This window comes from Ischnura elegans, chromosome 3 (assembly GCF_921293095.1).
Source record: "Ischnura elegans chromosome 3, ioIscEleg1.1, whole genome shotgun sequence".
Taxonomy (NCBI): Eukaryota; Metazoa; Arthropoda; class Insecta; order Odonata; family Coenagrionidae; genus Ischnura; species Ischnura elegans.
The window spans coordinates 106654703-106679378 of NC_060248.1; the positions used below are offsets into that span (position 1 = coordinate 106654703).

Here is a 24676-nt window from a genome sequence, read left to right on the forward strand (position 1 = left end):
GAGAAGACTGGAGGCGTTCGAAATGTGGGTGTAGAGAAGGCGAAGTGGAAGGAGAGGAGATGGAACGACGAAGTGCTGACCATGGTGGGTGAGGAGATGCAGGTTTTAGATAAGATACAGAGGATACAGGAGGTACGTATGGAGGGAGTACTTAGCGGGGAGGGGATGTTAAAAACAGTGTTAGAGGTTAGAATGTCAGGTAAACGAGGGAGAGGAAGGAAAAGAATCTGTAGAATACTTTAAGAAAGTACGAAATTATAGAGTACATATGGATGCATACGCGTACCTTCTTGCTTCCGCCCGATGTTCTCAAAAATTTGTCCGATAGTCAGTGCTGTAGTTGGGAAAAAAATTGAGGCGGTACTAACCAAAAATTGCCTGCATTTCAACATGTATTATACATCCGGCCGCGATTGAAATGTCAAACTCCAACTCTTACATCAGTTCCAAGTTGTGCCACGAGATAAATCTGAACAAGTAAATAATAATTTATGATTTTCCTTTCTGAAATCCATTGGACAATTTGCAGCAGGCTATTTTTTTTACATATTTAAAAAGGTAGTTTAACCGGTAAGCTCATAACGAGTTTTGATTTTAGGGGGCACGCCGTACCGGCCCAACTACAGCACTGCCTATAGGTGGTTAAAAGATTAAAGCGCTGACTTGAATGCACGTAAGGGCACTGACTTGATCATTCATTTGAGGCGTAATGCCATCCATTGACCGTCAAAGCCCACAAAAATGTTTCCATGTGCGGTCTCATCCATATCATACAAACTTATGGAGACTAGAACGGCCACTGTTATGAAAAAAAATGGGTGGGCAGTGTAACTGCGTGGGCCAAAACCAAAGACTACCGGACTGACGAGAGAAGTTTACAAGAGTTTGGAGAAGAATGGGAGAAGAAAAGACAATATTGTGTACAAAAATTGACCATACTGTTCCATATTTTAAAGGAGAATTCGCCATATCTAAGCTAAATACATTAATTGACAAATATAGCGGTGTAAAATCCCAGAGGAAAACCAAGGCACAAGTACTTGGGCTGAGTTAAGCTACGACAATGAGAAATCACGTCAGGCAACACTTCATTGAATTAGTAAATATTCATAGTAAATCACAATTTTTAACTTTGCACTAATTTTAATATCAACCGACTTGGGTTTCAGCAGCCCAGAGCCATTTTCTATGTGCAACACCCTGTGGCGGTTGAGTACAGACAGGCGTAAATATGGATCATCAACTCCCCCTTCCATAATTTTGCCTGTATATACTAAAATTCCACAGGATATTACATTTAGAAAATCAAACAGATCTGCTGGAACCCGGGTCGGTGAAAATTGTCGCCGGGTCGGTGAAAAATGAACAAGTATGTTATAATATATGTTATGTACATACAAAGGAACAGGATTATAACAAGAATAATTGGAGGACTACTTAAGATTGATATTAGAACATTAACAATATGAATGAATGAAACAATGGATTATCCCATTTCTTGGCCAGGCGCAATTGTAAGGGTGCAAAATTGGCTAGCAGATCCAAGGATTTCCCCACCATCCCTCCACGTGCGCACAAATCTCAACCCGTTGCGCATTTGATGGATTGCATTTGCACGGATTCTGTCATGGCGCACGATACATTTGCCAGCAGAAATTAAGCCCAGTTTTTTCCTTACATAATTAAATGGAAATGTGGCAGGTGTGAGCTAAGTTCCCCTAGAACTTTACGAGGTAAAATAACTCGTTGAATATTTCATACCTTTGGATGTAATACTATTATAACTGATCTATGTATTTATTAGTGGTTTGTAAAATTTTTGAATTATATCCAATTAAAAAGTATAAATCCACATATTTACAAGCGAACTTATTAAGCCTTCTTTCAAATTATAGTATCATATACCTATTAAGGTAAGTTTGAATGAAGTATTTGTATTCTGGCAGTTCCCCACTCTTCATGGACTTCCCTATTCAATTCACAATAAGGTCAACCCCCTTTCTTTTTTTTCTAAAAATCCTATTCTCTTCCTTCCTCTCCCTCGTTTACCCAACATTCTACCCTCTAACACCGTTTTCAACGTTTCCTCCCCGCTCAGCACTCGCTCTATCCAAACCTTCCGTATCTCATCTAGAAGCTGCCTCTTCTCACCCACCATGTGCAGAACTTCGCCGCGTCTCCTCCTTTCCGTCCATTATACTTTCTCCACTCCTTTCTTTTGTGGCAACAATAAAAAAATGTTTCACTGAGCCGCTTTCTCAGGCATCGCGCAAATTGAGATCGGCTTGAAAAGGAGGCGGGATATATTATTATCGATTCTAATCCAAATTAATGTCCGGGACGCTACAATTTCGCGAAAGCGCACCCCGGAGGCATTCCGCCTTTATTTATGGCATCGACTCCAGAGGTTCGTTGGCTTCGCGGCGACCCAGTTTGAAGGCGAGTTTCGCTCACTGGTTTAGGCGCCGGAGCGTGCAGCTATACGGGAGGGCCCGGCCCACCGCCTGGCGCCTGGCTGTGAATGACTGCCTATTAACCGAGAACACAATACAGCCACGCCCAATCGTTCAAGGGGTTGGTATGTATCGTGGAACAGTTTACCCTACCTTTTTTTTTACCCTCCCTTCAACCGGAAACTTTTAGGTGTTACTACGTTCCGAAATCAGACCGCGACCAAGTGTTTACATGTAAGATCTTAGATTATTCCGTCGTATAAGGCAATGGCGGATCTATGGGCTATTATCTGTTGGGGAAATTCGCAGAGGACGATTTTTTCGAGGGTCGAAACATCCACTAGATATAATCGAAATATTTGGAGGTTACCTCTTTGAACAACAGTATTTAGTTACATATTCCGGTAATTTTACCCACTACAACGAATTAAAATAGAAAATAGTTTTAGGCCCTAGGCCCTATTTTACAGGCTTCGGTACTAATAAAACGGCCTGCTACAATTGCTTAATAGTTCCTTTTTTCAATCAAAGAAAAAGCTCAAAACACCGTTTTTAAGTCTTGAAAATCCAAAATCTCCAAAATCCCCAGACCTTTGGTCCCCTCCCCCCTTCTTGGTCAAAACTAGATCCACCACTGGCGTCAGAATGTTTTCTGTAACGTCTACAAATTTTTAACTCTCATTCGCTCGCTGAAGGGGCTCTGCCCACATCCCCCATACCCGAACCCCCTCCGGAGAAAGCCTCCGGCATTTTCTCGTCTGGAGCACCCCCAAATACTCCCAATGAGTATTGGAGAGTCCGCTTCAACTGCCATTTTTTTACTTGAGTGTCTAGCGCCCACTGGACGAGAATCGAGAAAAATAAATCAAGTCCTCATTAAAAAAATGCGAAAAAGATAAAAGCAAACTCATTCAAGAGCTAATTCTTCTTCACAATCGCCTTTACAAATCAAAGAGAACTTATTGAGATGGTGTCAGGAACGAGCCTTCAACTACGAGAAAAAGACTATACACTGTTAAATAAAAGAGCGACGTATAAGTGGGACATAAACAGTAAAAGCAGCTTCATAAGTTAGTATTAATCTCGGCTATTCACGCGCAGAGGATTGAGAACAAGGCGATCCCTGAGGTATAACCGGCTCTCCCCAGACCGCCCACAAACATCACCTGACCACAGCATTACCTCTACCGCTACCTACACAGGTCGGCATATGAAGCATGATTATTAGTCCGAATCATCCTTAAATTTTCAAACCAAGATGCAAATATAAACATGAAATGAAACTAACAGTATTTTTCCTTCCTCACCACGGGACAATAATTTTATCGCCGAAGTGTTGTTGTTTTTGCTACAATTCGTTGCTTTAATTTCACGCAATCAACTTGACACATTTCTATCGCCTTAGACTTAGATGATACGGTCACTGCAGTCAATTCGTAAGGTGACGTCAGAAATTTGAAGTCGGACTGAATTTAGCGTTACAGTAAAAACATAAACTTGCATAAAAAATCTTAAGAACTTCTTAAGGCAGAGGGATTAGAAAAGTTTTAAAGAGGTAGATCATCGCTAGTTTCCACAAGAGAGATAAGAAAAACTTTATAAGGATTCAGCTTCATGAAGTATGACCTTCATCAAGTTCAAATAGCTAAAGTACCATTTTTTGCTACATAAATTGGCATTTGGGAGCTAGAATTATGATGGATTGTCAGAGGTTTAGGATTAGGAATTATTTGTATGTTAAATTAAATTGCAATTACACATCTCGTCACCGTTTCCATAGCTTGCCAATTAGTGAAGTGGTATAAGTATGTTAATGACGTGGATATGTTGAGAGAAGCTTTATAGTTCTCCCAATCTTTAACTATAGTATCCCATCTTATGAAGTCCTATGAAGCCCTTCAACTACGAATAAACCAAACATAAATCACGATTCACCCTCAAATTAGCTTCACATCTCCGCCAGGCAGTTTAAGCCGAAGGTTGGCTTGGTTACGTGAGGGCAGAGATCACACTGGACTAAGCCAAAGGTATGTGTGCACTTCACAAATGCAGGGTAGGGGCGGCCTATTCCTTTCGCTGGGCCATGTCGAACTTCGAGAACTTTTATTTGAGGTGCCCGAAGGCTTCATCCAGTATTGGAACACAGGACCCCTCGATCAAAAGCCAAGTGCTCAATCCACAAGGCTACAAAGCTGCATTGGGGAACATGAGGATATTGAGTTTAGCCGTTTCTTAACCGCATCGATTTTTTTCCGGAGTTAACATCTCAATTCCACATCGTATTCTAGTTATTTTTCAATCCGAGGCGTCTACGTACACGACCCACGGCACGAATATTACATTACAGGATTCTCAAGTCCGCCGATAGAATTATCACCCCACGCGCATGAAAATCAGATTTCAAAATCGCCACTTGCGGCGCTACCAGTCATCGATTTTCACTTTTTCACGAGGAAACACACGGCAGTAATACGTATCTCAGCCAATAAACATATATAAACCACTCATTTAACGCATGCTAGACGATTGTCAACCAAAGAAACACCATTTCCACATCGGTCGCCTTGAGAAAATGCCTTGGTGGTGTAACTGGCTAACACCACCGGCCAATTGGGATATCCGGGTTCGAATCCCGGCTAACATAAGTCAAATATTTTTTCATGGCGAACTTCATCCGTTGGTGTATTTAACTTTGCACCCCTGCCCGTGACTGCGTAGAAAGTCACTTGTTCCTGCAGTGCTTTGGCGAAAGTCACATTGAACGAGATACCGCTGCCTAGTAGTGGCGCCACCGAATAAAATGCGCGCGAAACGACAACAGAGGTAACACTTTACCGTCATATTCCTACGCCTACTTTAATGGATTCCCCTTGACCCACAGTTAGAACAAACATAACACGAAGTTGACAGTGTGTGACTTGCTTTGTGGAAGTTGTGCGAAGTAATATTATATGTACGCCAGTTGGCATTTGCTCTTGATAATGATGTTGAGTAGAGTATTAAAATAAGCGTGGAAGGTACAAAGTGCTTTAAACTGTCACTACTAAACATAACTCGGATGCAAAACGCATTGAAGTCTGCTCGGTATAACTCTGGCATTTCAACGCGATATTTAAAGGGACCGTCATTAATATGGAGGCGTGATATCGAGAAATAAAGGCCTATAATCGTGATAATACCATTTAGAATAATTTTATAAAACAAAGGATGTTTTTTTTTCAAGAATCCGCAGGAAAAATGTCTACAGTTGTTATGAACTATTCCATGAAAAGCATTCGGTTTGGTCAGTGCAATGCATGAAAAAAAAATATCAACCTAAAAATTTTCAATTCAAGTCTCACTGAAAATGTTCCACACTTTGCTTGTGCATAAGTTTATAATCATCTACCCCATCAATTAGTAAGTTTTAAAGACTAGTCGACGCTTTCCTACTTTAACTGGCATTTTATAGTGCAGCATACTTCGTATACATTGAGAACAAATTTCTCATACATTAAAAAAAATATATATAACTTATGTTTTATTTTTTTGTAATATGCCCTTTGTAATTTTCATTATGTGTTTGTATTGATATCTTCCAATGTCAACACGACCTCTGGGGAATAAAAAATATTATTACTAATAAAAAAATAAACTGTGTGGATGCAAACACAGTTCGACGGGAGGGCAGTTCCCGTCCTTGGCGCTTCATTTTAGCCACTTTTAAAGTAAGCCTTCATTAGCCGTGATGTGATAACCTTTCACAAGTATCTGTTGTGGTCGTAACGCCAACATTACGTACCTAAAAACGTAAGTTCTTAGCAGAAAAGGTCGGACTTAATTCGTTCCGACGACCAGAGATTTCGAAAGCACAAAGACGCCCTAATGGAGCATCGCTCCCTTCAATGTTTCCGTAGTGTAGTGGTTATCACGTGCGCCTCACACGCGCAAGGTCCCCGGTTCGATCCCGGGCGGAAACAATTTTTTTTCTCATTAGAAATTGGAGTATTTGCAACATTTTTCGTCATCAACTTTGAATTATGTCACATAAGGAGTACACTCATATTCTTTCCTAATTTACAGCCCAGCAACTAGTCTTCCACGCCTCTTTCCGTCTTCCAGGAAAAATCCAGGAACATTTATCTAATGGATCTATTTGTAAGCATAGTGGCAATACACTCAGCTGCGACCTGTATTGACCCTATTGTCTTTGGAACATTGTTATGGTTATTTCATTGAAAGCATTCGTTTTGAACACCAACATAGGGTAAAATGAAAAAATTGATAGATTATACTTTTAAAAATTTCGCTTAGTTACAAGCCCGTCTTTTTTTCAATTAAGATCATCCGTTGCTCAGCTACAGTTATAATAATTTATTAGATAATTCCTGGACGCCCTTAATACGGAAAAATTACGTGCCCCCTCCCTTCAACGAGAGGAGTCAAGAATGTGCCCAAAAGATGACGATAAAATTCATATCCCTTAAGAAACAAAACACAATATTACAAACTAAAAGATTATCATGGTTTTCTACTCTAACAAAGCAAAAAAAGTCATCTTGAAGGGGAGAATTCCCGCAAATCATCTATGCATCTTATGCTGCAACGAATCCATTTGGTTGGACGCAGAGGATGAAAACGATGGGACAGAAATGACGCTGATTATCTAAGCACGCAATTAAGTAGCTTATAAGAGGATCAACAACTAAGAGTTTAAAATAAGAGTTAGTGAAGAGTGTGATCTTGAGCGTAGCGCTTAATGTTGCGGAAACATGGACACTTTGGAAGGAGGACGAGAGAAGATTGGAGGCGTTAGAGATGTGGGTATGGAGAAGAATGGAGAAGGTTAAGTGGACGGAAAGGAGGTGGTGAGGACATGGTGGATGAGAAGAGGCAGCTTCTAGATGAGATACGGAAGAGACAGAAGGTGTGGATGAAGGGAGTAGTTGGTAGGGAATTTTGAAAACAATGTTAGATGGAAGAACGTTAAGCAAACTAGAGGGAAGAAAGAATAAAATAGGATTTGTACATATAAAATGAAAGGAAGTAGGTCTTATTGTGAATTGAAGAGGGAATTTCATGAGGGGATGGGTGATTGTGAGAATACTTCTTAAACACTACATGAAAACCTACCTTAATCAGTAGAATTCTTAAAAAAATAATTATGTTTTGGTAGCGGAATGGAACTATCCTATGCGATAATTTACCTTACACTAATTAATTTCTCAGTAAATTATATCGTGAATTTATCACCCACGCGCTCGGCTTGGAGGAAACATTATTTTTTTTTTAATGGAGGACTGTTATCAGCATTAATCCACAGCCAAATGGGGATAATTTTTCTGCATCAACGCTAGGCGAGAATAGCGAACAGGAAATAGAATTTTAAAATGCATTGCCTCATGTATTTTCCATGAGGAAACGAGCTCTCATTATCCTTACAATAGAATGTGAAAGTAAATTCTCCCTTTCTTTGTACGAATCACAGTCTTTACAGCTCGATATCCTGGTAGCCGGAGAACTTGGAGGAAAGTGGCGACCGGGGATTTACCGCGTTAAGCAAGGTCGTTAAGAGGGAAAATTCAGTTGAAAGTATAAATAATAAATGGAGAATATATTAAGATAAAGAGATTAGGTGAAAAAAATTAAGCTAGTTTGAAGAATGGCAGCTTAGGGCGTTTTCAAAAGAGTCAATAATGAATTAAAATGATTTTTAGTTCACCTGAAAATCATAGGTTGTGATCTCATATCTAAATCTAAAAGCAGTATAAGAACGAGGTTTAGAACCTTTTGTTGTATACGGCGCTCTATAGATCTTGAAAAGGAATAAGTAAATACACCACGAAATTAGAGATATTATTGTGAACAACTAACAGTACTTCATACGGCCATTTTTGGAGTACTTAAAATATTAAGGAAGAACGCCCTTTTTAGAAGAAAGGTCAGTAAGTGCTGTGCATAAGACAGCTATTAAAATTTCTAAGGCCTTCAAGTCTTAATTAACCGTAAAATTTAGCACAATGAAAAGATTTTTAGCATAATATTTCGGTGGAACAGGTTAAAGATATTTAAATTATATCAGTACCTTCTCGAATATTTCAGTGGTTAAAATTATCACGGCAAATTTTGGAATACCTTGCCCTTTTTCTCTATCATTTCCTTCATAAAATCCAGCCAAGCTAAATACTCGGGTCGAATCACAGTTGAGAGACTGCTGCGGAATTTCCTCGCCGTCAAGTCACGGACATAGTCATAAAACAACGACACTTGAAGCTCGCAGAGTTGAGATATTATTCACGCCAGTTGGTCTAACCGTGAGCAAAAATCTGCATGAGACAAACTTACGCCCCGAATTCTTCAGGCTTCAGCGTGTGAGCATGGTCATATTTTGCGCGAGGGTTTATGGTGTCGCAAAAATAGCAGTCTGCAGGTGAAGCAGCATATATACACAACTACAAAATCATTGACCACGACCCGGATGAATCATTCATGCCTACACAAAGGTACGCCTTCCACTTTAGTTCCGTTACTCGGTCACCGAAACGTCAAAAATAAATAAATAAAACGGACACTCAAAAGGGTCTCCATGGAAATCATTTACGAGTAAAAAGAGAGCGAAACCGTGAAAATTTACAACTTCGCCAAAATGCAAGAAAAACAACCGAACCGTAGAATTCTTGGCTGTGAAACTCAATTAGAAGGTATTTATAGCACTTGCGCTCAGTATGTCTTCGGTCAATAAAATGAAGAGAGCAAATTATGGACTAAATTCATCAATTAAATTATTTAAAACGCCAATTTACGCAAGCAATCAGAACTTTAATACCATATCGAGGTAGTAAGACCAAAGTCAGGCCTCCAACCAATGATATTAGTAATTACCCGTTGCAAGGAAATTGAGCAGAACGTGTATTGCATGATATTTCGGTTGAGACATATCAGTTGTTTTATTTATTATGAGATCATTACCTACAGAGACTATGAGCGTTCTAGGTGAACCCTTCAAAGGATACAACGCACCGGGGCCGGGAACCAAGCCCGTGGCTTATACGCACGATCACCCGGGGAGGGGCTGGAGAGGAAGGGAAAAGGAAAGAGGCGCCGCCGCGATGGGAGCCCGCCGACGCCTCTGGGAAAGGATAGGAGCGGAAGGGAGGGGACGAGGGAAAAACACCCCAACGCTATAGAAGCGAAGAGGGCCCTACTATTAGCGAAACCAAGTATGAGCAATTTATGTGCCAGCGATTTTAGTGGGTTTTCCTAAGATTAAGAAAAATCCATCGATCAAATCGCTAGATAATCATTACCTACAGAGAATGAGGGCTCAGGGGAGCCCTTAGAGGTTACAACACACCGGGGCCAGGAACCAAGCCCGAGGCTTATACGCCCGGTCACCTGGGGAGGGGCTGGAGAGGAAGGAAAAAGGATAGAGGGGCCGCCGCGATGGGAGCCCGCCGACGCCTCTGGGAGGGGAAGGAAGGGGACAGGGAAAAACACCTCAACGCTACAGAGCGAAAAGGGCCCACTAAATAGCGAAACCAAGCATACGCAATTAATCTACCACCATCCCGAGGAGATTTTCCAATGAGGAAGAAAAATCCCAGATAAATCATTACCTACAGTCCGGCCGCAGAGAGTTGTCCGATGACAGGCAGAAGGGTTTAGTTCAGGGTAGGGGGCAAGGTTGCCAGATAAGAAAGGGACACGCCCACGTCACATATAAACAAAAGGGTTCCCTTAAAGGAGCCAGAAGGAACTACAAGCGTGAAGGACCCAAAGGAATAATTCTTTATTTTGGTGATTCGAAGATAGGGCTTGTTTTGGTGGCTCAGACTTGTTTCAGGGCTTCATGTGCAAAAAACAACGTTGTGTAAGCGAGGGCGTGTGGTGCGTTTGGGGGACAGCGATTGGCTGCAATCCGTACTGGACCAGAGTTCTCCACCCCTCCTTTTGCACTGTCTTCGGACAATTCTTGTCGGCTGGACTGTGCTTAAATATTTGATAGGGGAAAAAGTCACGGAAAATGTTGAAATGCCTTTCGCCTTTCAATGTAATTTCCTGAATAAAATTTAGCCAAGCAAATAAATCAGCCCGAAAAACAGTAGGGAAAGGTTTGGTCTCGATTGCGGTAGAAAATATATTTTAGACGGTAGAGAAATGCTACTCATGTAGTTACCTGCATTCCATTTTCTACAATTACTGGATATTCTATTAGGAAAAGTACTTCAAACAAATAGTTTCTTTAATTAATTAGGCAGTATATTATACAATTTTGATCCCATATACAAGAAATTACTTTTGTGCAATGTTTAATTAGGCATGAGCATGGGTATCCAGAAACTCCTACCGAAGTAATGCAGATTTAGCGTACAGCTTAACCTGTTATAGTCTTAGGGACATATATGTCCCAAATTTTCGAAATTCTCTCAAATTCAATTGAGAAGGTCTATGATTGTAAGGATCAGTTCTATTGAAGAATAGGCTATTGGCTTCAATTTAAAAAAATCTTTTTTCGATATCCTTTAGGTAAAGCATTTTTCAAATTGTTAAGAGCTTTCACTTGAAATACTGTTCACGACGCGCAAATTTGATATTTCATTACACATCAATGGGAAGGTCAATTATAACAGGACTTTAGGTTTATCCTTTATATGTATGCAGCTTGTGGATTTAGTGCAAAAAATCTCTGCAATTTTGCTTCAGTTTTGAAAAAAATAGTGTTTTTCGCTTATTGATCGCTTAATATTAGATTGCTTATTTACTTGAGAAAATTGTGGACCGTATTCACTTCAGGAAATGACCGAAGCATCTCCTGCTGCTCCTTCATAATTCAGGAACTGTAAAGGATGAAGGATTGCGACCTAAAATGGCGACCCCATTTCCGGGATAATCGGCGAAGAGCCACGGTGACTAATAGACGACACACATTATGTTTTTAAGTCGCTCGGCATCAATTTCACGACAGTTTTACGACGTCTCCCGTGTCGCAACGGAGAGGGTTTTAGCCATGCGCAACAAGAAAATGAAAAAATTAATTTAAAAAATCATTCCCGCAATAATAGGCAGGACTTCACACTAAGAGGAGCCATTTGTGACTGAATTAGTTTCAATTATACAGCCGTCAATCATGGCAGACATATATTCGCGTATTTTTTTCGTAATTCGTTTTTTTTTACCGCTCCATCCATGGACGTGCTCAGAATTCGTAACAAAAAAACGAATGAATGCCACTTTCGTATTCAGCGACACGATTCAACACTTTCAACTTTTCAAATTTTCAAGCTAAGGGAGAGCGAGGGTGCACACTAGGGTATGAGTGATTAAATATTTGAATATAAGGGGTAATTCAACTTTAACGCGAACCAAATGACAGATTTTAAAAATTCGGGATAAGAATTATATTTCTTTATCGTGACGAGTATGAAAAAATCCTCACTTCTACCGATAATTTTTATCTTTGCCCAAGGTCAGTAACGATACTTGCATAGTAAAAAATACAGTAAAATAATGCAGCAAACAAAGTAAACCAAGGATTGTCAGGTTTAAAAAAATATGTATAATCGATTTCAACACGGTAAGGATCCCACAATTAGAAACTGCGACGAATGGGAAATGTTGAGAGTCCCATTGAAGGGGCTCTTGGCCAATTATCGTTGGTAAATAAAGCCCGCTGCGGAAATAGCCAACAATGAAAACCAAGGGTAAAAAATAAATAAGAAGAACAGGAGCACACGAAAGAGAGGGAAAATCACGAGAGAGAAACTTAGTAAGGGATGTAAATGGAAAGAGCGATAGATGTTCGCATTAGGAGGGCAATAGGTGTACCAACTGCTCCCAAACGGAGTATGAAGGGGACTGAGGAAGATAAAGAGGGGATCAGCAAGCGTGTGTTACCCTTCCTTTGCCAACAAAAGCTCTCTTGAGAATTATCTGTATTTTACTACCAGGAAGGGAGTCGGTGGCGATTTTCGGAGATGCTTGTAGTTAGAGGAAACTTTTAATGAAATATTTCTATTGAACTGAAGTTTTCCGCCACCCTAAAGACATGAAACTAAGTTTAAGTTACGGCATGTTTCTAAAAACTTAGAGTAATAATATTAGTATTGAAGTATTCATTTACAAATGAATGACTAAAAGATATTTTCAAAATTACGGTGATTAAAAAAAAATTGGAGTCCCAATTTTACGGAAATTCAAATTATCATAGTTTCATAGACCTCACTCTTCTGGCATATGTAGATTAAATCGCTACAACGAAGAGAACTAAGCTTCTAAAAACGTTCAGCGTTCTACCTTTTATGCAGCGATAGGAGTCTTACCCATGAAAACCACTTGAAAATGATTCAATGTAATGAAACTAGTCGACCATTAAACGTTAAATTGTGGAAAGCGGAGCTTTTATTTTACCTAACTGAAAATGGAATTCTACATGGCCATTGGTTTACAATTCAGAGCATCCACTATAGCAGGCCTGAATCGGCTGAATGCATTAACCCATTAGAACCCAATGCTGCTCCTAAGCAGCATCAAAAAATGTATAAATTTTCTGCTCTATTCGGGAAATAACTACGCATTATTTTGAGGAGTAAATTTTAATTACGAAATATTAAGCTGCCATGATAATAATAATAATTATTATTATTATTAAAATTGTTACAAGTAGGCCATTGGTGTGGTGGTAAAATGCACATATGATGAAAGAAAACAATAGAAAACATTGAAAAAACAATAGAAAAACATTTGAAAAAACAATAGAAAACATTATAAAAAGGCCTTGGTCCCTACTTCTTCAACCGCTTCTTAAAACTGTGTAAATTTTTCGGGAAGGACTCAAATAGTTTTGCTGGTAGATCGTTCCAGTCTCTTATGGTCCTATTCAAGAAGGAGAACTGCTTCGCATTTGTCCTTTGTGATCGGCACTTTATCTTGAACTGGTGATCATTTTTTCCAACAAAGCTGGGTTTTGATATGTCCTTCTCAAATTCTTTCCATCCTTTTTCCCCACTAATTATTCTAAACATGCCACATAGCCTGCTTCTTTTCCTCCTCTCTTGTAAGCTCTCCCACCTTAGAACTCTGAGCATTTCTGAAACACTTTCCGTTTTTTTATGGTTTCCCAACACATACCTAGCAGCTTCTCTCTGCACCTTCTCCAATTTCTTGACCTCTACTTTGAAATGAGGGTCCCAAACAAGAGATGCGTACTCTAAAGTGGGTCGTACTAGGGTTGTATAGGCCATTTCTTTGGTGGCCCTAGTGCTTCCTCTGAGGTTTCTCATCACATTATGATTGAGTTCAAAAATTTTTAAGTTTTCATAATGAAAAATCTTGAAATTTGATTCTCCCAGAAGAACAACTGGATTGGAAATGGTTAAAATATAATCTAAAATTCGCAAATTGAAACTATACCTATGATGTTATGATAAAATATACAGTTTCAGGCGTCATTCGGTGGGAATCTTTGATATTTATCATAATTAAAGTATTTGTCTCTTTCCACACTCCTTAATTTCAACACACACCCAGGTTTCGGCACATAATGCCACTTTCAAGAATAAGACATTTTCAAATCTTGAAAATTGCAATATATGCCGAAACCTGGGTGTGTTGAACTGAAGAAGCGTGTAAATAGACAAGTGCTTTCATTATGTTTAATACTATTATGACTAAATTAATTTTGACGAGTCATTTTTTAGTGTTTGTATTTCCTGACTCGAGCCTTAAAGCAGGGAGCTGTTTGCTCTCCTCGTAAACCTAGAGCGAAAAATTGGAACGAAATTCCCGAAGACTAAGCTCTGAAACACAATGTATTACGCGTCACTCAGCGTTTGCCAAAAATTCTCATTCCTCCCCCTCAAAAATGTATATATATGACGCCACGCCAGGCCGAGGAGGCGTGGACACCCCGCTAAGCCACACGCGTTCCTGGCATTCCCTCGCACTAAAGTTTTTTCCCCCCATCCCCATCTTTTCTTCTCTCATCCACTCTCAAGAGCATTTCTTTTTTTTTTTAATTGTTTTGGCAAGAGCTGACCTTCACGGCGGCGTTGGCGTCACACCTATTCCCTCTCCCCTGCTTCCAATCCCTGACTCATATATTCTCTCCCAAACCCTCATGTCTTTTTAAGTCCTCGAGAACATCTTCAACCGATCGCTTTCGTCTAGACATATTCCTTCTTTTTTTTACCCTCGGTTGAGGGAGAGACGAAACAAACGTCGCGACGCCCGGATTCGGAAAATTGATCCGAATTCCTTCGTTAGTTCGGAAGGATATGAGGTTTTCTTTAGATACGTCGATAAAAGTTTCCATCCATGGACATTTTCGATACAGGATCCAGACTTCAACATTTCCGTGTCACATTTTACGTTGAAGAGTTCGAAAAATCAATGGGATTTCAGTTATTTTTACATTATGAAAAATGAAAAAGACTTTGTGCTTTCACATGAAATATGTATTCACATATTTACACCACCATGGTTTCAACGTAAGACGTCATCATCAGGTGAACTCTACAGAGGTCCAACACATCTATTTATATCAGACTTGGAGGGGGGGGATGATGACGTCTAACGTTGAAACCATCGTCATGTGATCGTGTGGAGAAATTCCTCTGTGAAAGTACAAAGTTTCTTCTTTTTCATTTTTCATAATGAATCGCTTTCACAAAGTTACGCCTCAAACCATCAATTTTATTTTTACATTGTAAGGAACAGATCTTCCTTGTTTACATTTAACTCACTCACTTAGTGTTCAACCCGAGAGTTGGTCTGCTTAGGTGAGGGTAGAGGTCACCCCTTACTAATCCACAGGAGTGTGCACTTCACACAATCAGGTTCGGGGCGGAATTCCAGGGGAACAGTGCTCGAACACATGACAAAGTGAACCATACTTTTTCCTTTTAGTTTTAGTCGCTGAAATATGAAAGTTGAATGGAATTATAAAAGTACCTATTATTATTAGCCAAATAAAAGGAATTTCTACTATTTTAGTAGCCGTTGATTTATCCTTTCTTGATCAGTAACGAAGAACGAAGCAAGAACTAGCAGTGGAAGATGACACTTCGAGAAAAGACATTTAGGTACCTACTAAAATAGAAAGTAATAAAGAAAAACTATGGGGGAAAATATTGTGAACTTACTTTGTAAAAGACATTGCAGACAAACATGAGACATCAGTTCCATGTGCTACTTATATATACAGCCCCTTTTTTGCTCCCCGAAAAGATAAAAACGGAATAAACGCCTAGGAGAATCAATTAAAACTTTTGGTACACTAATTTCAATAACTTAGTCAAAATAAACTCGAGTAGCGTAAAATTTGACAATCTTCCAAAAATAACTACTGGAAAAAGCCCAGAAAGCATATCAAACAGAGATAAGCCTTCATGAAGTCGCAAAACAACAATATTTAACGGAAAGATATTAATATGAGGGGCCTATCATCCTTTCTAACCCAGTGTTGCTTCTGGGAGAAATCAAACTTATAGATATTTCATTTTGAAAACTTGAAAATTTTGCACATAAACATAATTATCGCGTCAGCTAAATATTTCTTCATTTAAACTTACACCAAATAATAATGAGTAGTTTAGATATTTCCTCAATAGGGTAGAAATTTTTATACATTTTTGATCTTGTTTAGAAGCAACATTGGGATATAATGGGTTAATATCATATAATGATACTGAATGCATGGCAAAAAGTGAATGTAAATCGGTAAAACTTTCAGATATTAGACATAAACTTTAAGGCTATAATTTAAGTTTGTTTAATTTCATCAAATACGATAGCCAGTATCAGGCTGACATGCCGCCTCTTTCAATTCTCGCGAGGACAACAGATAAAAGGAAAGCCAGGGATCTAAACCGTCGTCGAGACATTCATTTGTGTTTACAACCTGCGGGTCGCTTGGGCAATTAAGGCCTTCCTCCTCATTCTACCCTGACCATCCGACTCCTTATCGCCATCGTGGCTGTCCCACTTCTTCCGTCGACAAACGGAGAGGAAATATAATTCGGAGGAGTCAATGTAAGCAGGCGCGCTAACTTGAGCCAATGGCCTGAAATACCCTTTTAAGCCCAGTGGGGATTAAATGAAACACCGTCGGCGGAAGGCCCGGAACCCGTGATGGCAGTGGGACTCAAAAGCTGTCCCTTACTCTACACTCTTACCAAAAAGAGTGCCAAATGAACTCGAGTACTCAAAACCCTAGTGGTCAGCTTGGTAGTGGTAAAATATCTTTATAAAATACAGTGGTCTCTGGTAATCCGGTAGTGCTGTGGCCCGATACCAGCATATACTACGTAGAAAACGCCGGATTACTGGTAATCACCAATAATGAAGAAATTAAAATGGAATATATGTTTTATCGTACACATACATGTATATGATAACTTGTATCATACATCACATCAGCGCATATAGGCCATAGAAGTGTTAACGTAAATTAAGACTACAATAACAACTTTACTCCTCCCCTCCTACTTTGGGACTATTTGTGCATGTCTCCCCCCTAGGTAAACATCTATTTACCTATTTTCTGAGTTAGACTAGGCTCGCCTGCGAAGTACACAAGTCGAAATTACCGAAGCCCCCGCTTGGTAACTGCCTTTATAAAATCGTCGGATTACCGGGTGAAGTGAAGCACCGCATTATAGAGGGAGTACTGTACAGAGCAGACAGCCCAATAGGGGAATTCACAGAAAACACGTGATAATAATATAATAATCGAACTTCATTAAATGAATTCGGTAGATAAAATAGAAAGATAGGTCACCACACAATAATATTCTAATTAAATCATTATCATGCAGTTTATAATTATAGTATTCTACCGATTAAGGTAGGTTTCCACGGAGTACTAAAGAATAAATCTGGGAGCCTCCCGTTCCTTCCAGCACTGCCTTCTTCAACTCACTGTAAGGCCTACTCTTTTTCAATCTATCCAAAAATCCTATCCTCTTCCTTCCCCTCCATCGTTTACCTAACATTCTGCCATCTTAACACCGTTTTCAACATCCACTCTCCGCTAAGTACTCCCTCCATCCATACCTTCTGTCTCCTCCGTATCTAATCTAAAAGTTGCTTCTCCTCACCCACCATGTCCAGCGATTCCTCGCTTCTCCTCCTCTCTGTCTCACCTTATTCTCATGCAGTTAAAAACGAAAAAAAAATTGCTGCCTTATTTTAATGAGTTGGTGACGTCGTGAAATTTCCAGTTCACATAATTGTTCAGGGAGAACCGTTCGTTGAGGGCAGGGATTGCTCAAGTGGGTATAAATTACAACAAACCATGTGATAATATAAAATAATAACATTGGCTATTTCCAAGTAATCTAATTTCCCGAGAAATCAATTCTATTTAATTTTCCGACAAATATATTTCGACGGCCTCGGTGGCGGCGAGGTATAGTCTTCGCCTGACAAAGAGGAGGTAGGTTAACCAGGGGCGCAGCTAGGAATTAAGGCTAGGGGGGGGGGGGGTTTCGGGCGCAACTAATACTGGGGGGCCAGGAGGCTTGGCATACCCGCCAGGATAAGCGGGAGGTGCGGAGGCCCTCCGCCAGAAAAAAATTAAGATAAATGGTTTAAAACGGTTAGTTTTACGGCCTTCTGAGGGATATTTTATTAATCCTCACACTATTCTCTAAGTAATATTAACCCAATTAAGTAAAATAGATTCACCTTAACATTTTCTGTGAGCTCTGGGGGGGGGGGGGTTATATCCCCCAAAACCCACCCTCGCTGCGCCACTGAGGTTAACCATATTCAAAGCATGGTTTTTCGTGTAAATTTAAATTGTTTCATTGTGGATTGAGAATAAATAACAAAATAAATATTCAGTTAGATGAATAAACAAAAACTTCATTATCCTTGTCGTAACCTTTTAAACACACAGATTTTCAAAATCACATCCGTGGTAATTTAACAGTCATGGTTGTTTAACTTTTCAATGTTTTGGCGGTGAAATTCAATCAGACAATCAGTCTGCATTGCCCTAAATGTATTGAATGCGTATACTGAAGCTTTTTATGGGAGTTCCACTTCTTTTTTCACGATGAATGGCAAGATAAAATATGCCGGGACGATGCACGATGCGAATAATTCGAGTACAACTAATTGCAATGAGCGTCACCGTGCATTCCATGAATACGACTCATTAGATTGTATTTTATGAATGCAACATTCGAACCTCGGTTGTCGCCGACATCCTTGCACAGGGTAGCCGGTTCGCTTCAATGTCCCCCTCTCGCTCGCAGCCGATTGTCCGTGATCACCTCACCGACGCCGGGAAACTTGGCAACGCCGCCCTATTTATTTATACATTTAAAATTGGACGAGCGTAGCAATGGAACTTTTGTGCCGCCTCCCTTCTAAATTAAGCCCCTGCCTCCCTTCCTCCCCCGCACTCTTGCCTCCTTTAACCCCTCCAAACTTCAACCCCCGCACTCACAGGACTCCAACCACTTTAGAGTTCTCAACGCACCTCTTCTTCACAACCTCCCCACTCCACTCCAGCCTTCGGTTAATTCTAGGGGATGAGTCGATTCCAAATGCCGATTCTAGATTCCACCGATACTCGAACACGGAATCGGAATCAATTTCGTGCCCGAGTCGTCGTTCGATCGTCTAAAGTCGATAATGATTCTATCGATTCCAGGAAGAAACATATATTGTGAAAATATTACTAATACATATGCCGGCCTTCAAGCCGGCCTCGGTGGCGGCGGGGTAACGTCCTCGCCTGCCAAACAAGAGGTCGCGGGTTCGAGTTCCGCCTGAGTAGATTTCGCCTGTCCAGGGCATGGTTGTTCGTGTACGTTAAGCTGTTCAATTTGTTCACACACCAATTTAAAATGGCCAATACTAGCTGTATTCGGTGGTTTGAGAATAAAATAAAAATAAAAAATAAAGAGACAATATAAACTTGGAACATAAAAGCCGCCACACACACTTGAGCCATTTTGCACTGTACATTGTTAAGTTAACAATTTATGTTTGAAGCAATTAATTTGTCCATTATTTTATTAAAGCTTAGGATATGCTAATGTAATACTTATTGAGAACCTTGGAAGCCAAGGGGGATAGGTGCATTTTTTTAAAAGATAATTGCAGATAATTAGTGATAATTGGAGATATGTGCAGTTGGCGGGGTACACATTATTGTTGCAACAAAGGCATACATGAAAATCACTGAATCTTGCAGATGCAGATGAATGCAGATGCTTACGAGTGATTCACTTGAATCCATTCGCCACAACAGAATTGTGTAACCGACCAACTGTAACTCTAACTTACCTGTACTCATCACTAAAAATTTAAAATAATTGCGCCTATCCCCCTCGGCATCTAGGGTCCTCAATTTGCTATTTTTCATTAGTATACTTTTTGGGCCACATTATTGTCTTTGTTTTTTTTTATTATTACTCCATTCACTTCTTAAATTTTAATGACAGCAATGCTACTGACAGATCAATATCTCATCATTTAAGTATTAATAAAAATCGATGGAATCGGATTAGGGAATCTATTTGAAAGAATCGGAATCGAAAAAAAGTGCAATAGACACATCCCAAGTTAATTCTTTTCACTCCCTCCATCCCCGACCCTCATCCCACGCAAGTATTTCGCGGCGACCTTAAAGAACCTCCCCCCCCCCACCACCATACACTCTTCCGCGAAACACACTCCTGCCGTACATTTGTTTTCGTTTTTTTCTCATCTCCCCTCTAGCATAATAACCCCTCGACAACTCCACTGTCTCTCCCCCTTCTATTAAGAGAGAGCCCCCATTTCCCCCCGCTCCTTCAAAAAATGCCGGCAGAAAGAATTTACACTTCGCGAGAGGCTCACCGTGCCAATTCAACCCTGTTTCTCTACATCGCCGCCAGACGTGAAAAGGCGTTTGTGTCGGGCCACGCGGCGCGCTATTCGTTTTTGTGCGTTAATGCGTACGCATCAAGGGGACTTCATAGAGGAGGCTATAGTGGTGTCGTGGTGCCGGAACACGCCGGAACGCCGTTCCGTTACTAATTAACAAAAGACGTAATAGTAAAATAACATTTTCATCCATTTTGTTTCCTCAAAATTTCAAATACGTACATCCGTAACCAAGACAAAAAATGTTGCAATAAAATGTGAATAATAACTTATACGTAAATAATAAAACGGAAAAAGTAATATTTCACTTCTTAAAAAAGTTAAGGTAAGTGCGTTTCGGCACTGCTAATTTTGCTATGACGTCATTGGAAGGCACACTTCGATCCTCGACGTCCAGATATTTCGATATTTTATTAAATAATCTATGATTTTGAAGGACATCAAATAATTAAGGTTGGATGAAACTATTAATTATAACTGCCTGAAACAATCTCAAAATGGGTTACTTTGCGTCATCGCGTAGTTGATACTCGCTCAAAGCTCTGCATTAATTGAGCTAAAATATTAATTGTTTCAGACATAATTAAAATCAAGAATTTTCGCCCAGACTTAGCCATTTATTGTCCTTAAAAACACAAAGTTTTGAATTAAATGTCGAAAAGGCAGGAGGCCCTAGAAAAACCGATTTCAAGTGCATCCAAAAAATGTTTGTGCTGCCATAGCTCGGTAACTAAGGATTTGCGACCCCATGCTTATGGACAAAAAAATTCTCTCCCCTACAATCTCCTGAAGTATTACAGATTCCTCCTAAAACGCCTTGTAATATTATTATTAGAGTATTCTAACGATTAAAGTAGGTTTTCATGGAGCTTCACGAGGCATTCTGGCAGTCTGCCCCCCCCCCTCATGGACTTCCCTCTTCAATTCAAAATAAGTCCTACTCCCTTTCATTCTCCTCCTTCCTCTCCCCCGTTTACCCAACATTCTACCCTCTAACACTGTCTTCAACATCCCCTCCCCGCTAAGCACTCGCTCCATCCTAGGCTTCTTTCTCCTTCGTATCTCATCTAAAAGCTTCCTCTCTTCACCCACCATATCCAGCACTTCGTCATTCCTCTTCCTCTCCGTCAACTTCACCGCCTCCATTCTTTTCCTCACCTACATCTATAATGTCTCCAGTCTTATCTCGTCCTCCTTTCTAAGTGCCCACATTTCTGCACCGTAAAGCGCTACACGCTAAACTCCAGATCAGACTCTTCACTAACCTTTTCTTTTAATTCTTACACAGCGAACCTCTAAGAAACTCCTTCCTGTTCATGAACGCCTCCTATGCTAATGCAATTCTCTTCCTGATCTCCTTACTACAGTATCCGTTTTCCTCTAACGTACTCTTTACAATCCTTATTCTCGAGTCCGATGAACGGCCTCGGAAGATGGTGGTAATGGTGAGAGCACGGCGTAATTAGAAGAAGAAAAAACGCGCTGGTTAGAAACGAAGGCGCGGCTGACGGGGGCAAGCGAAGCGGCATGTGAAAGGTCAAGCACGAAGTCGTAAAAAGGCACAGGGGGTGGCACGAGGCACTGAGATGCGGCCGAGCGCGTCAACGAACTGGCTTCAATGCCAGGGAACAATGACGGCATTCAAAAGGGGGCAGGGTATTAACCCAGACCTGCTTCCATCGTTACGGAAGGATACCTTTGACTAAGGCCTCGTCCGTAACAGCTTAACTCAGCGTAACTCACCAGTAAGTGACATACACATCACAAAGCAACACACTGATAAACTATTTTTCGCAAAAGTGGGCGTTCCCGTTGTATTTTTCTTAACTTGCTTCCTCTGTTTGTGTGTTTCATCGATGTATAATTGGTTTCAAACCCACTTGGCGTTGTCGGATCGGCTTGAAATTTTGCATTTTCGCTTGCTTCAGTTGATAGTACAATATCCAGTCGTTAGACATTTTAAACATTGTTCCATTGTGTTCAAATTAATTATCTCAATATTCATATGGAAAAATAGTTTTTAATTATCTCCATAGATGGCGTTGGTTGGTCCGAATTTTCTTTTACAGCCTTTGTTTAATCGATTGCATTATTCGCCACTAAAAAGTTAAAATAAAATAAATAAAATAATAAATATGCTTTCTTCCAAAACAGTATAAATGCACACAAAATTTAAAAAATAAGATTTTCAGCACTAGGAAAATCTTATTAATTGTCCAAATCTTATTTTAATAATCTTATTAATTAAAAATCTACTTTTAGGTGCTGATTAGGTGCCAATATATTAAGGTACCATGAGTACTACTTTTCCATGAAAACTCTTCGGCATTATAAATCATGCCCATTCAATTAAAAGCCACTAAATGAGCACTTTTAAACTGCGTGATCAAAATTGTCTCATTTTCTCTCCAAAGCTGTCTTCCATTAGCAATAAAGACGCTGTTTACAGCAAAAAAAATACGCTAACGTTCAGTAATAAAGGAATACGAACTGGACAGCTGCCTTAAATCAAATGGACAACGAGAAATTTGCGACACTTCCAGAAGGTCATTTCTACCGCCAGACAAAACGATAAAATTTAAGACCTAAACCCAGCTGCACACAATTCCAATTCAATTCTGCCGGCCTCGAACTCAAGAGGCTTGACTCGATAAAATTAGGAAGAATCCAAACGAAAGTTCATATAAGTTGACTCGCTGGCAGAGAGATAAGTTAAACAAGCTACTTGATACTAAATTAACCGGGGTGTAGTACTCGAAAGAGTTTTTGAGATTACATAATTTATTTCATAAAAGTTTAATATTTTGATTTAATTATAGTAAAATATTAAATAGGCACTACAGCGATATTTGATAGAATGAATCATCTATTTTTAAGTTGCTTAGTATTGTTTTCAATCATCGATCATCCATACAAGGCGACTAAAGCCAAGGTGTCAGAAGATAAAATTGTTCAACCTACAAAACGCATTCGTAAATATTGACATTGGTTTAAGATATGAAATAACGGAATTTTTAACCTTAGCCAAAAAAAGATAATTAACTTTTACCGTAATACCTTTATTCATTGTTGAAAATCCAAGTTTTAAGAGAAAAAAGGGATTTTTACATCTTAGGTTCTTTGATTGAGAAATTGATTTACGTTCATGGTGAAAACATGAATAACACCAAGGTGTAAGAAGATAAAAGTATTCAACAAAAAAAAACGCAATTCGTAAAAACTGAAATTGGCTGTGGTAAAGAGTAAAACGGAGTTTTAAACTTTTATCCAGGTAGATAAAAAGATAAATAAAATTTTACTGTAATTTCTTTATTCATAATCGAAAAAGGTATTTTTGTGTCCAAAAATATAAGTCCTAGCTTCTCTGATTGAGAAATCGATTTACTTTCTACTACTACTACCTCTTTAGTGGGTCGGAACCTGAATAACAATGAGCACATGCTTGAACTTAGCTAACATCCTGAAAACAATCTGTGAAACGGAAGGCTGTAAAATTTCGGTCCTCGATTAGCATTAACCAACAACTTTGGGAAGCAGCCAAATTCTATTCCCAACAACGCAATTGAGGCAGAGATTCACTCGAAAGCCATTAAAACTCTTTCTTGATGTCCGGCATTTTTCACTATGTTGCGGGATCCCCTACTCGCAAAGCGCCTTTTCTTCTTTTATGTTCATTATGCAGACCACCCCAAAGTAAGGCCAGACATCCAGCAATTTAACTCATTTGACGCGAACACTCCCACACCGCGGCTTAATCGTTGACGCTACCAAAGGGAATGTAAACTGTAGAGCCTTGAAAGCATTTCCCTATAAGTAATTCCCTAAACCGTCTGCCTTCACGAATACCACGTTTCCAGCGAGCCTCTATTATATTAAAATCAAAGGTCAACCTCATTCAAAGCAAACATTAACACGGGTAACGTCAAAAAGGATTATTCCAACATCCATTGCACAAAATGAAAATAAAAAACAACAATTTACAAAGGTTAACAGCGAAAGCAGCATGCATTTAGTTGTTAATAAATGGAAAAGTTTCCGCAAGGTCTCCTCGATGGAATTTATGGCAGGCAATGGCAAGTAATCAAGTATTTTCTTCGGTAGATTATTGTAATAATTAACTCTTTAGGTATGAAATCTACCTATTAAATCGTCTCTCCCGGTAAATATTCACACTAAACACGAGGTTGATTAAAAATCATATAAAATTGATTCATTAAACGGCGTACACCCCCACTATAGCATTATTAAATGTAATCAGAAAATGAAACACAAATCGTATCAGTTAAATTAGTATTGATCCAACCAAAAATTAAAAAGGACCGCAAAATTGAATTTGATAATTTGGCAAAGACCTTTGAGCCGGG

General features: G+C 39.6%; 1 protein-coding gene and 1 non-coding gene across 3 annotated transcripts in view; one reads left to right on the forward strand and one right to left on the reverse strand.

The window, feature by feature from the left end:
- Positions 1 to 24676, reverse strand: part of LOC124156323 (sodium bicarbonate cotransporter 3) — a 621570-nt gene that overhangs the window by 334954 nt on the left and 261940 nt on the right. The window lies entirely within an intron of this gene.
- Positions 6340 to 6412, forward strand: Trnav-cac. The gene has a single exon. It is a non-coding gene; the product is annotated as a tRNA-Val (tRNA).